General features: G+C 37.4%; 1 protein-coding gene across 1 annotated transcript in view; it reads right to left on the bottom strand.

Moving 5' to 3' along the window:
* LOC107690314 (gap junction gamma-1 protein-like) overlaps nt 1-13,915 on the bottom strand; it is a 33,521-nt gene extending 19,606 nt beyond the window's left edge. Inside the window, exon 1 of the mRNA XM_016488617.1 lies at nt 13,269-13,915. The gene's annotated coding sequence lies outside the window, so the exon portion shown is untranslated. The remainder of the gene's footprint in view (nt 1-13,268) is intronic.
* Nucleotides 13,916-14,177: the final 262 nt, after the last annotated feature.

The raw sequence follows: 14,177 nt of genomic DNA, 5'->3' as shown, positions 1-14,177 counted from the left end.
TCTTAAAAATAAAGGTGCTTCACAATGCCATAGAAGAACCTTTTTGTCTAAATGGTTCCATAAAGAACCTTTAACATCTGAAGAACATTTCTGTTTCACAAAAGGTTCTTTGTGGCGAAAGAATGTTCTTCAGATTATAAAAAGATAAGAAAGAGATGGTTCTTTGTGGAACCAAACATGGTTCTTCTATGGCAGTGTTTCTCAACCCTGGTCCTGAGCGCCCCCCAACACTGCACATTTTGTATGTCTCCCTTATCTGACACACCTATTTCAGGTCCTGGAGTTTCTTTTAATGAGCTAATGAGTTGAATCAGGTGTGTTTGATTAGGGAGACACACAAAATGTGCAGTGCTGGGGGGCGCCCAGGACCAGGGTTGAGAAACACTGTTCTATGTCATCGCTGATGTGAAGAACCTTTTAAGCACCTTTATTTTTAAGAGTGTACTGTTTAAAAAAATTTAGCTTCAAAATCTTTTATTCAGCAAGAATTTATTAAATTACAAAAGTGACAGTAAAGATGTTTTACTTATTACTGTCACAAAAAAAATCTATTTCAAATAAATGCTGCAAGAGCAGTATAGGGTGCGCAGGGCACAAACTAATGCAGGGTTAACAAAAATGGTTTAAATATTTCCACGCATGCTAGCATAACAAAATGTACAGTATTTACTAGTTGCTATATCAACACTATATAGAAAAAAAAATTGTGCCAAAATTAAAAAATCTTTTGAAGATATTGCTGAACATTTATTTTACCACAGCAAAAGTAAATTTCTGGCTTAAATAAATTTTTCATCTCAGTTTTTATGGTGTTAATTTAAAATGAGAGAAATCTGCTATTATTTGAATCTCCAATCTGCTATTTATCAGTTTAGATAGTTCTTTAATGCTTTGCTAACTAGCAGAAGACATGAACCGGTTTTAAATTCCAGTTGCACAGATGGGGAACGTTGTAACACTGCATTACAATGTGCACCGCTAGAACTATGATATTCTATGACATAAGCGATATAATTTACAATATATTCACTATTTAATTTACACAATTTACTTGATTTTAATGAGAAACCATGAGAAACAGGTGAATAAAGACTGACAGTCAATGTTCAAATGATTTCAAGAAATGTAAAGCATTTTGGCTCGTTTATGTGTCTCCAGTTCCGTGAGAGCTGTGTGGAGGGAGGGGAGTGTTTTTATGAATGTCTGAATGTGTTTCTTCATATATTTGCCCATACTGCTTTGAACTATGCTGTATGTGTTGCGATCAGGACCTTCCCAAGCATGGTTGCAATGTGTTCATTGTCAAACTCCAAAATTAGATTATTTTTAATTCTTAAAACAGGGCATTATTATTATGGGCTTTTTATTGAGATAGGACAGTAGAGAGATGACAGGAAAGCACTGGGAGGAGAGAGGGGAGCAGGATCGGCAAAGGACCTTGAGATGGGAATCAAACTCGGGTTGCCTTGAGCGCAGTTGTGCTGTACGTCGATGCACTAACCACGAGGCTACTGGCACCAACGAAAAAAAATGAAATAAAATAAAAAAGGGCATTATTTTATTTGAAAAAGTAAATTTTAATTTATTTACAAAATAATTTAGTCTGTCTTGTGTATTTTTAATTAGATCAGATAACATTTTAAGCTGTCATATGGTCATGTTACAACGTGCCCCTCAGATGTTACAATGCACCCCACCTATGGGGCATTTTGCCACATTTCAGTTCCATTCTTTTGGGGTAAATAAAGAAAAACGTACACACTGCAATTATGAAACAAAACCACATATTTGTACTAGACAAGTGTGAAATTAATGTGGGAAAAAATTATACTCTGAACCCCATGTGGAATAACACAAACTGAGAAAGTCAAAAAGTGTTAGTGTTATGCCCCATTCTCCCCTAGTGCTCTTGTGGTTCAAAATAACTAGCTTCACAATTACACTGGAAGTGTGTGTACATGTGTTTGTGTGTGTTTTTGGAAAACACAGCTAAGGCAGTGTGCTCTTTACTGCTGAGCTCCTTCAGGCAGAAGATTTAAATGGCATATTTCACATTATTTAACAGAAAACACACACACACCATGCATCCAGGCAGTTTTTGAAGCTTTGTCATACAGCTGCTGAGTCCATTTGTAAGACAGCAGTGAGGTGACAGAGGCAATCCAGAGGCAAGGGGAGATTGCCAGCACAAGCGCTCCAGAGGAGCATTTTTATAAATGAATGCAATAATAATGTTGCCCAGAATTTCTATGAATGGTAATGTACTCTGATGAAAAAAAACAAGTGGCCTGCAGAGATGTCATTTTTAAACACAGAGCGGACAGAGCATGGGCGAACAGTATATTTAAAACAGAGAGGTTAAACCCACCCTCGCTCTTGCTCTCTCATCTATCTATATAAACACAGACATACACACAAACACTGGAGCATATTCATCAAACCATGCAGAAATTGTAAATGACTTGAGGGAAGAGAGACAGACTGCTCTGAATACACACACTCTACAGCCATTTACATACACACAATACAGCTCACATTTATGCACAGTACACAGAAAAGGCCAGTATTTCACAATCTTCGAATGCATCATACACACATACGCGCTTCATCTTAAAACTGTTGAGAAATGGATCACAGACTGTGTATGTATGTGTCCATGTAAAAGGGTGAATGGGATTAATCTCCCCAGCAGCCCTTCCCCCAATCCCGTCTTTCTCTCGGCTCTCCCTCTTCCCTTATTCATCTGTGCCTGTGTGTCACTGTTAACTTCATCCATCCTCATCCTCCCGCCTTCATCTTTTCAATCAAACAGGATTTTTGGGGGTTATGCAAAGCATGTTTGCTGGACTGGTAGCTTCTCAACTGAACTGTGTAAATCAAATTATAGACACTACACTTTCCCCCAAAACCCTGTGATTATGAGCCCTTCACCCACTTTTCATGTCCAGTTTCCTACTGTTTCATGCCAGACATCTATTGATGATACAGTGAATGACCAGTGTAAGCACATCTCAAGAAGGTGTGCAGTTCAGCAAAAAAATATGAATTGATTAACGAGTAAGAGAAAAGAGATTGCAAAACAAAAGTTCAGACAAAAGCTACTCAAAAATGATATCCCCATTACACTGTGAAACCCATCATAATTCATTCATCATTAGCAGGTTTATATACACTGCTGTTCAAAAGTTTGGGGTCTTGGGATATTTTTATGTTTTTGAAATAAGTACTCACCAAGGCTGCATTTTATTTGATAAAAAATACAGTAAATATTGTCAAATATTATACATTTAAACAACTATTTTCTGTTTTAATGTTTTTACATGTAATTTCTTCCTGATGCAAAACTGAATTTTCTGCATCATTTAAGCCTTCAGTTTCACATGATCCTTCAGAAATCATTATGATATGCTGATTTGCTGCTCAAGAAACTTTATTATGACCAAAATGAAAACCAGTTGTGCTGCGTAATATTTTTTGAAAACCGTGACATGTTTTTCAGGATTCTTTATGACATTATAAACTGACACTCGGAAATCTGACTATTGTAATTCACTATAATGTTACTATTCAAGTGAAAAGTAAATCTGTTGTTCATCCTCACCAAAAACAATTTGTGCTTGCATTTGGCACTTAGGATGTGTTCATTTCAGACCCTGCTCACGTCCTTCACCTTCATCATCCTATCTCACCCTAGACGTCCATTATCATCTGCTGCTCCAAACTGACCTCCATTCTGCCTCTCTGATCATTATTCAGCCACTTTAGCCATATACTGTAGTCTTATCAACTAGGAGGAATACTTCATGAATATATACAGTATATGTGTGTGTCTTTGTGCCTCCAACTTAAAAATGGGTTAACTGTGGGTAGGATCCTACATTAAAAGTGAGTAGTGGAATTCTTGTTGTCCTCGTCGTCCTGCCTGCCTCCACACACCCGGTTCCGTGACAATAATCTTTACCGGTTACACAAACACACTTAAATACGCACACTGCTACACAAGCTCATGGCTCGAATTTGGAAAGCCCAATGTTTGAAAGTTAATATGGTAAATATAATAATTAATACAACATAATCCTCTTGTAATGATACACATGCAAGCATTTAACATTATGTTTATGATCCATCATCTCCTAATTACAGATTTAGAATAAATTGCTTACAATACTGCCCAAGTATGTGTGTTCAGAGCACACTGGATTAAAAGGATGAGACTATTATTTTTTTCCGATTGCAACATCATGCCTTTATATTATGCATACAGAATGACGTAAGCAAACAATGTTTAAATGATCTGTAAAAACTAAATGAGCTTTTAGTCTGCAAGTGTAAATGAGGAAGTTTATGAACTGCACCGTACAATTGTTACTGACCTGAGAAGCCATGAGTTTTTGACCAACGGGGCTGATGAGACAGAACAAAAAATGTTGCTGTAGTCAGTCAATAAGCTATTACATCATCATCATTTTATTATATTTCTATATAAAATGTGGCAATAAAAACATGCATGAACAGCAGTGTGATAAAGCTTAATTTGAATGATTTTGTGAATGTGTATCTTTAACTACACATGGTCAATCACTACTGTTCAGAAATTTGGGGTCAGTAATTGTTTCTTCAGCAACGATGCATTAAATTGATTAAAAGTGACAGACATTTATAATGTCATAAAAGATTAGCCTACTATTTCAAATAAATACTGTTCTTTTGAACTTTCTATTCATCAAAAAAAAAAAAAGTCCTGAAACAAATCACAGTTTCCACAAATATATTAAGCAGCACAACTGTTTTCAACATTAATAAGAAAAGTTTCTTAAGCAGCAAATCAGCATATTAGAATGATTTCTGAAGGATCATGTGACACTGAAGACTGAAGTAATGATGCTGAAAAATCAGCATTGCCATCACAGGAATAAATTACAATTCAAAATACAGTATATTACAATAGAAAACAAATTGTCATAATATTTTACAGTCTCATCAAATCAATACAGCTTTGGTGAGCATGAGAGACTTTTCAAAAACTTAAAATATTACTGACCTAAAACAAATTAAATGAGTAATCCATTCGACTGATTCAAAGCAATAACTTCTAGGTCTTTTTTGGAGTGATTCAGTAAAAGAAATGGCTAAAAAGAGTCATTTGTTTATAAATCAGACTGTTTGAGCACAGTATTTTTGCATGCAGCCAGTAAAATCATGTTTCTTATTGTCTTCGTATTTTTTCCTTGAGCTATACTTTTAAAATCTCATCACATTCAACTTAGACTGCAAACACACAAACTGGGTAATATCTTGTTTTTCTTTGTCGTGGAGTAGCACTGCCGCTGAATAGCGATGCAGGAAACAGCACTGTATACACACACATGCACACATAATTAATCAACACACACAGGGACTGAATTAACTCAGGGGAACTGTGAATATTACCTCAGCTCACCTCATTATCTCTCTTCGTTTACTCATTCATGGACTCCATCGCTTCTACTTATCACCCATGCTTTTGTCATTTGGCCTGCCTATTCATTTCTTCATTCCAGTCTTTCTACACCTGGTATTAATATCTGTCTGAGTTGATCAGATCACAAGTGGTCAGACGAAACAGATTTAATTTACACTTAAAATAACACGCATCTCAAATGCACCTCTGATGTTTCTGAGCAGTGATTACATTACGTGCTATGCAGGAGGTGGCACTAAAGCTTTAAACAGGGTTGTGTTCGCCATTTCACGATGGAGTAAAGATTTAGTGAGGGTCCACAACCACGGCTTTGCTTTGAAGGCAAATTCAGCAAGACTGCACTATGTTTGACAATATATTCTGCCCTGCAGACTTAAAAAAAACAATTCTCCACTGGACCTTGTGCATAAATGTGGCCAAAAACCTGATATTCCAAACACATTGTTGGAAATATTTGCCCTTGCACGTCAACACTAATATATACACAGCTTGGCCCTAAAACATCTTTCACACAGATGTAAACAGTAGAGCTACACATGGCTGTTGCCTTGACCTCAAGCTTGTAGTCGCTGCTCTAAAACACACAGCACCATTATTGGTGACATCATCTTCTAGTAGGTACTGCAGGAAAGCCCCCTGCTGAAGTAGGACAATAATATTTACAGATATTTTCCACCTTTGTACTAACTGCAGGAAAGAGCAAGTCAGGTGTCTGACGATCCTCTACACTTTTGTGAGGTAAACGATATGGAGCACATAAAATCCCAAATCCATAGACTCTACAGATTTAACGCTTAATAACATGAATTATGTATAAACTTAGTGTGCCATCTTGCACCTTGACTGCTAAAGCAAATCCTCAGCTGAAGCATATTAGTGCAGCATCTGCTTGTTATGCGACATATAAATGCTTGCATGTGCTCTACCGCACCTTCCTCTCAACCTCAATAACTGTGTCTTAAAGCTGATTCTTGTGCTAAAGCTTCTTATGCTGAAGTATCTGTCACCGGTGTTTAAAGGGGTCATATGATGCTGCTAAAAAGAACATTATTTGGTGTATTTGGTGTAATGAAATGTGTTTATGCGGTTTAAGGTTAAAAAAACACATGATTTTCCATTAATTGTGTATTTTTATGTTTTAAATAGGGCTATCAAGCAATTATTATCAAATTAACCTCAAATTAATGACATTAATTAATTAATAACTTTATCTTTAATTAATCGGCACGTGATGTGTTACAGGTAAGTTATCATTGTGTTAAATTAGAAAATCTAGAAAATTAGAAACATAATAGTATCATGAAGTGAGAAACCGCTTAAAATGAGTAAAGGAGAAATATTGTAGTCTCCATGGAAACGGTGACCTGCCAAAGAGGGGATTTCTCCCAAATCTGAGCTTTAAGCCTTTGATCAAGGTATGTGCGAGAATGTGTGACTGTGAGCGCGTTTGCGAGAGCGCCTCAGCTATGTGTTCCTCCACTGGCGACTCACAATGCCATATACCTGCAGATGATCCCACAGTAAATGAAAGCCATGTCTGAATAAAAACTGAGATTAGACTCGAACAATGGAATTCCATTTCCACGGACACAATCATTCCCAAAGGTAAACAATGCAATTCCATTACGGTTTTAAACCATGGGAAAATTCAGGGTTTTTTTGGCAGGAATTGCCCTCTATGTTGCAATAAATCCTCTGGCAAATGTTTTCTTTTCCTCGTCTTTCCTCTTTACCTTACACACTCTTACAGCATAAACACTCCGGCAGACAATATAAATCAACAATGTTTGTAGGTAGGAGAAACTCCACAGAACACGTCTCACCTAATTTTCTATTTTTAAAGGCAGAGTTAAAGGTTGTTTGTCTCAGGGGCACTTGCCCTGTTTCCTCTACTTCTGTCCATCTTTCCTATTCATGTCTTGCCTTAGGAAGAAACCAAGATAAAAAAAGTGACAACATAAGGGGAGACATTATAAATACATCAAGCTATTTAAAACTAAAGAGAGACTTCAGGTTCAAGGACAGAGGGGATCAAAATGAAAGAGAAGGCCAGGGAGGAAGAGCCGCAGAGCAGACGCAAAGATGCTGGGTTAGCGTTAGCACGCTAGCATATGTGTCGCCGGCGGGCTTTTTCCTCGTCTGGAGCACATGGTGGCCCTGCGCTCTGATTGGCTCGGTCCTCGTGGCCATGGAAACCCAGCCATGGGTGAACGATACCCCCTCTGAACATGACTTGGGGAAAAGACAGGAAACAAGGACATCTCTCTCTCACACACACATTCAGTCTAATACTTTCTGACCTGTGTTGGAGGACTCATGTTTCGTGTTGATGATATAACCAAGGGGTCTGTCACTGCGCTCATGGCAGGATCACTGAGGGAGAGTTAGAGGTGAACGGAAAGGAGAAACAGATCACACGGAAATGAAAAAGTGCAAAAGCAGCTTGTTTTTCCTGTCTCCTTTCTTGTACTTTGTTCTTGATTTACTCTTGCTGTAAAAGGAAAGTGTTGAGCTAGAAGAGACATCCCCAGTGAAGTACTAAACAAAACAGTACTTTTCTTTTAGACATGTTTTTTTTTAATCATTTTTTTTGTCATAAACATCCACTCTGTCAGATGTTAATTCAATAACTGAGAGATTCAATAATTAAGCTGTTAATGATCCGATTCAAATCGATGACTGTCTGAGACTTTTTGTCTGATTCAGCAACAGGACCAAAACAAGAGTCATTTATTAATGAATCGAACATCATTGGTCATGTTGGCTTTTTTTTGTTGTTTGCTCTTGCAGCCAGCAAAGACAACCTAACAAAAATAAGTTTATTGTCTATTTACCGTCTTTGACAATTTTGTCTTTTTTTTCTACTGGCACAGTAAGACCAGCAATTCAGATTTATATTTGACATGTCCTTTTTCCACTGGCCTCAACATAAAGAAATATACATATCTATCAATTTATATGTAAAATTTTAGATTAGCATTTATAATTTCACACTTGCAAGTATATTAGTTTTATATTAACATTTATTATAATATTTACTAAACATTTTTGTATTATATTAAAAACATGATTAAAATATAAAATATTTATTATTAAAAACAAAAAATACTGAGAAGCAGAATTTGCTAATTTGCAAGGCACCAAAATGCAAGTAAGTGATAATAGCTAGATATATCTAAATATAGATATATCTAGATATATCTAAAACAACCCAATTTGGGTTGTTATTAATCCAAGGGCTGGGTAAATATAGGACAGCAAATTGGGTTGTTTATTTAACCTTCAAAATGACAAAAAGGTACTTTAAAAAGCACACCTGTGGCCGCAGGACATCACTACACTCTAAAAAACACTGGGTTAAAAACAACCCAATTTGAGTTGTTATTAACCCAAGGGCTGGGTAAATATAGGTCAGAACCCATCTTGGGTTAAATTTACCCAGCAAATTGGGTTGTTTATTTGGCCCAGCATAATGGGTTGATTTAACCCAGCTAATGGGTTTATTCATTTTTACTATATTACTAGCTTTTCTTTTTTTTTTACTTCATACATTAAATAATGTTTACAGATTCATTTAAATCCTCTAAACTTTTCTAAAATACTCCACAGAACCACTGGTTTGCACGATAACTTCCTACATGTTTTAACATCCAAAGTATTATATTCTGTATCTTTATGAATAAAATCATTTATTTTATGCAAAGCATCAGGCTTTTCAATCACGCAAAAAGACCGCGACACTCCTTAAAGGTGATTCACACCGCGCGCCTTTAAGTTGCTCTGCACAAAATTGAACGATATACAGCACAGTAACGATTTTATAGATAAAATAAAATGTACACAAACCTGTATTTTACTGAAGAATGCATCAATTCGATGGCGCTTAGAACTGCTCTCTCGTGAAAAGAAGACGCAAAATCCCCGCGATAAATAACTCAACCACTGGGTTACGTCTGACCCAGGATCTGAATAACACAAAAACAACCCAAACACTGGGTTGTTACATTTGACCCAGGAGCTGGGTAACACAAAAACTACCCAAACACTGAAAGAATAACCCCAAAAAATGACCCAAAAGGCTCAACCCAGCATTTGGGTTAAAATAATAACCCAAGATTTTTTTAGAGTGTAGCATTTGCCTAAAAGGGCAGATTATAGCTCTGGGCCAGCGGCCATCCTTTTTGTTGAGCCCTCATCGTACTGTTTCATGGGCCAGTTTTCACCATCACATTCAATTCAGGTGTAAAACTAACAAAAGAAAGCCAGGGCTTCAGATTCTGGGGAAACACTTTGGGATACACCACATTGTCACTTTAACTGCAAAACGTCCTGTTTGTTGTGCCTCCAATTAGGCATGAGATCTACACCTCTGCTCTACACTCCCAGGCAAGAGAGCCAGAGAGGAAGAAATGGAGACCAGAGTCTTCAACCTAATAGATGTCCTTAGTGTTTCTGTTTTCCTCTGTCTGTCTCTGACAGGACCCAGACCTGGCTGGGTCAACAGAGCCCATGTACTTGTCTTTGACACAGGTTATGTGTCAGCACAGAGACTTGTGCATGAGAAAGAGAAAGTTTTGAAAAAGATGAAGTTGGGCAGGCCATGGGAGGGAAGGCTGTAAATCAGGATGGCTTGTGTTTGTGTGTTTTATGTGGCCTCTGCTGTCTCCATGTGTCCTGTCTGTGCAGTCATCCCTCCCTGTCACAAAGCATTAATACTGACTGCAGATTTACTCACTCAGCCACAGAAGCTGAAAATGCACACTCACGTGTGTGTCTGTGTGTGTCTGGATGGCAAAGGTTCACTTCAGCACTGAGCTGTGTGGAAGAAAATAATCAAATAAGACTCCTTCCCACTGGGAATGTCACTGAGGATCTATAACTACACACACACACATAAAAAACATGCTGTGTGCATCACACCGAATGATGGAATCATTTTGAATCATCATGATGATAAAGACAGCACTCCTTTGTAGAAAACACACGAGTACACACACAAAAACTATCATAATACATCATTACAGACTCTCTTTATAGTGTGTGTGTACAGGTGAGGTTTTGCTTAGACTGTGTTGCCAAATGCTAAAAATCTATCATTCAATGTTTGCCACCATTTATTTGAATCTCCATATGGATAACAGATTGACAGACTTTGTAACAGACTTATTGAGAGGCTTCAGAGCCTCCCCACTTATCTGATGCTGCCTCGATCTGGGTGGTCAAAACTGGCCTTGACCAGCCGGAACGAACCAGTCTGTTTTGTCTCTCTATGTGTGTGTGTATGTTCACATTAGAAAGCTGTACACAGGCCAGGTTCCTCAGATCAGGCTCCTGGACTTTAGAGTGCATGAGCGTGTGTGTAATTGCATGCCAGACAGAATGTGCTCCTCATCGCTCTTTCACAAGCGCAATTTCCATTCCTTTCTTTACAATTTTCTTTCTGCCATTACGTCCAAATGTCTACTGTGTGTATGCATGTAATATGTCACATAGAAACATTGTTGTATCACACACTGATATGCCTAAAAGACTTGAGATGAAAGAGGTCTAATAGAAAACGAAGAACAGAAAATAGGATGGGTGTGTGCGTGAAAGATGGGGTCTTGACATGCCATCGTGTCTGTATGCATATCACATATATCCTATATAATATAATTATATTATATATAATTATTAATATTCATACTAGATTGATTATTTATAGATTATCCTTTAAATTATAATCTTAAATATAATTACTATATTAATGAGAATCCAAAATAAAATTTAATAAACAGGTGTTTCTTTAAAAAAAAAAAAATTTTTTTTATTTTTTACGCAATAATAAATATTCAAATACTTTGTTTATTGCATTCTTTGTTTATATCATCAGTTTTAAACCTGCAATTAAACTTGCAATTTTAATGTTTTCATTGGGTTGGAGAAAAAGGAAAAACAAAATCTATATAACAAAAGATATTTGAAAATAAAATTAATTATTAAGGCATGGAAAAAATAATAGCTAATACGACTTATCTAAAAAATATATATTTAATTTAAATATAATATTTTTATATATTTATTTTATACATTTACATCAATACATTTTTATACATTTTCATATACATAAAAAATCTGACACATTTAAGCACCAGAACTAAAACAATCACCCAAATACTTTTTTATACATTATGATTTTTTATGATATGATTTGATTTTTTTCAAAACTCACGGACACCTTTAACATGACGTTATTAAAGTTTGCAAGCCCATCAGAGCTATAAATCCATCACTGGGCAAATCAACTTGGCCAGTTTTCTAAATTATTTAAAGCAATTGGTCATTGTAATTTTAAACAGGATGCATTTGAGAAATCCAGACATATAAGGCATCTACATAGCAACTTCGCAAAAGAAGAGAGACAGAACGCAGAATGAAGGCACAGGCATTCTTGGAGTGAATGTATGATTAAAAAATGAAAAAGTATCTACGGCTTACATTGGACTATTTCAGTAACACTCTCCAGCTTAAAAACATCAGGTCAAAACACCTGGAATGTTTTTGACGGTTTTAAGATGACTGATTGGGTTTCCTTGAGTGTCTGACATATTACAGTCTGCCTGATATGAATTTTTAAAATTGACTAATAGTTGCCCTAAATCCTATAAAACAGTTGTTGTTTTTTTTGTGTTTTTTTTTTTTAATATTACAGTACAAAAATATTACACAAATGCTAGAAAATGGTAGTAAAAACACACAAGAGGTATTCTGTGCCTCTACGCACCACCACCTCACCTCTGCTAATGAAATACTTTATGCTATATCAGCTAATTGCTTTAATCAGATGTTTTGGTGCATAACTGTGACAAATACCTGCAAGGCTTGTTGCTGTGGAGCAGTGAGCCGAACAGATACAGTACAGTGTAGCTATATTTAACCGCAAACCATGGTGTCTGCTTAGCAGACATTAAACAGACAGACTTGGACCAAACACTGAATAAAACTAGCTGGACACTAACAGTACAATATGAAAGCAATAGAAAAAGAAAAAGAAAAATTTAACTGCCAATCCCAAGACGATTGCAAGAACAATCCTCTCTAAAACAAAGATGCTTTTATGGACATTATCGGACCCCAGTGTATAATCTGACAATAGTGAGGGAGGGACTTTCCTGGAGATCTCTGCTTTATTGAGGGTGACTTTAACAAGTATCTTCTGCTTTCAATCATAACTTTTTCAGCTGTTTTTATGCTTATCCATTATAAAAATAAGAAACAGAAAGAAAGAAGAAGAGAAAAGAAGAGAAAAAAAATGAGGAAAAAATATATTGTCTTATTAACTAACGTTACTTAGTAGAAGAGTTGAACTACATTAAGGTTAGTGATCAATACATAAATCATGAATGCTACAAAAAGTGAAGAGCAAGAAACACGTCCAGTACCTCCAGGAGTCTTCGCTTAGGTTCACAACGGAACCAAAGAAAACCTTTACTAAATCCTAACCTAAATCCTCAGTGTCAGCTGCGCCTGGTTAAAACCAAACAAAAGCAATGCAAGCAGAAAATGTGAAGTCTGTAATAACGTTTTGTTTCTGTCAGCAGAAAACGCTCAACCAAACCAAACGTCTTACAGTTGTAACCACATTATCAATGGGTTGCTTTTTACACAAAAGTACATGTAATTGTCCTTCATTTAAGTATTAAGCATCTAATTGATCGACACTCATTGTAACCTCGCCAAAATATGGTAACGGGCTCCAGTTCTGTCATCCTCGTGCTGTTTCTCCACACAAAACATCTTGTTAGTAGTAAACACAAACGACTCTTACCGCTCTGCGAGTCTGTGATGATTATTCTAAGGAGAAGGATGCCCGGTCAAACGACGGAAGGTCCCAGAGTCTTAATCGCAGCCCAAGTCCTCCGTTAACGGACTCGCCTCCGCCTCTGTCTCTGTCTCGTCACCGCTGAAGACTTCACGAGACCTCAGAGCGCGACTCAAATCGTCCGATTTTAACATGCTGCTCGGTAACAAATGCTGTTTTATTGCGAGTGTTGTTAATGTTCGCTTGCAGTCTGTTCATAAACTCAGCTGGATAAATGCAGTCATTACGAAGAAACGCTCAAACACTCGCCGCGGAATTCATGTTCGCGCGTCTGGCGCGAGCTCGTCTCGTGCCCCTACAGTCTTTACCTGGCGAAATATTCTCGCGCGCCTGAAGTAACCTATTGCAGCGAACACGTGCGAACCGGCCATCCTACTAACTCAACAATAAATGACTGCGATTTCTAGCTGTGTCCGCGTCTCCGTCCTCGTGGGGTTCGGTTGGTTGGGACACAATGACTGCGTCAGCGGCTCACCCACGCGACTTATTTGGTTGTTTGTCATGGGGAAAGGCGAAAGTGCACGACCTTGTCTGAGGGATGCTACAGCGTGTTAACACTGAAGGGGAAGCCTGACGGATGCCTGCTCACTGACCAGAGGAATTTCTGACGTTCACAAAAGGCGAAGGATGCTTGACTTGCGCGCGAGCTCGCTCTCATGCATGGTTTTCTTTGGACATAAAACCCCATTGTTCTAACCCAGTGGTTCCCAACCCTGGTCCTGGAGGCACCCCAACACTGCACGTTTTGCATGTCTCCTGAATCAAACACTTCAGGTCATCAGCTCATTAGTAGAGACTCCAAGACCTGAAATTGGTGTGTCAGAGAAAGGAGACATGCAAAATGTGCAGGGTTGG

The sequence above is a fragment of the Sinocyclocheilus anshuiensis genome, unplaced genomic scaffold, assembly GCF_001515605.1.
Source record: "Sinocyclocheilus anshuiensis isolate Anshui unplaced genomic scaffold, SAMN03320099.WGS_v1.1 scaffold461, whole genome shotgun sequence".
Lineage (NCBI taxonomy): Eukaryota > Metazoa > Chordata > Actinopteri > Cypriniformes > Cyprinidae > Sinocyclocheilus > Sinocyclocheilus anshuiensis.
The sequence above is the reverse complement of the archived record's forward strand: the minus strand, read 5'-3'. Positions and strand labels throughout refer to the sequence as shown.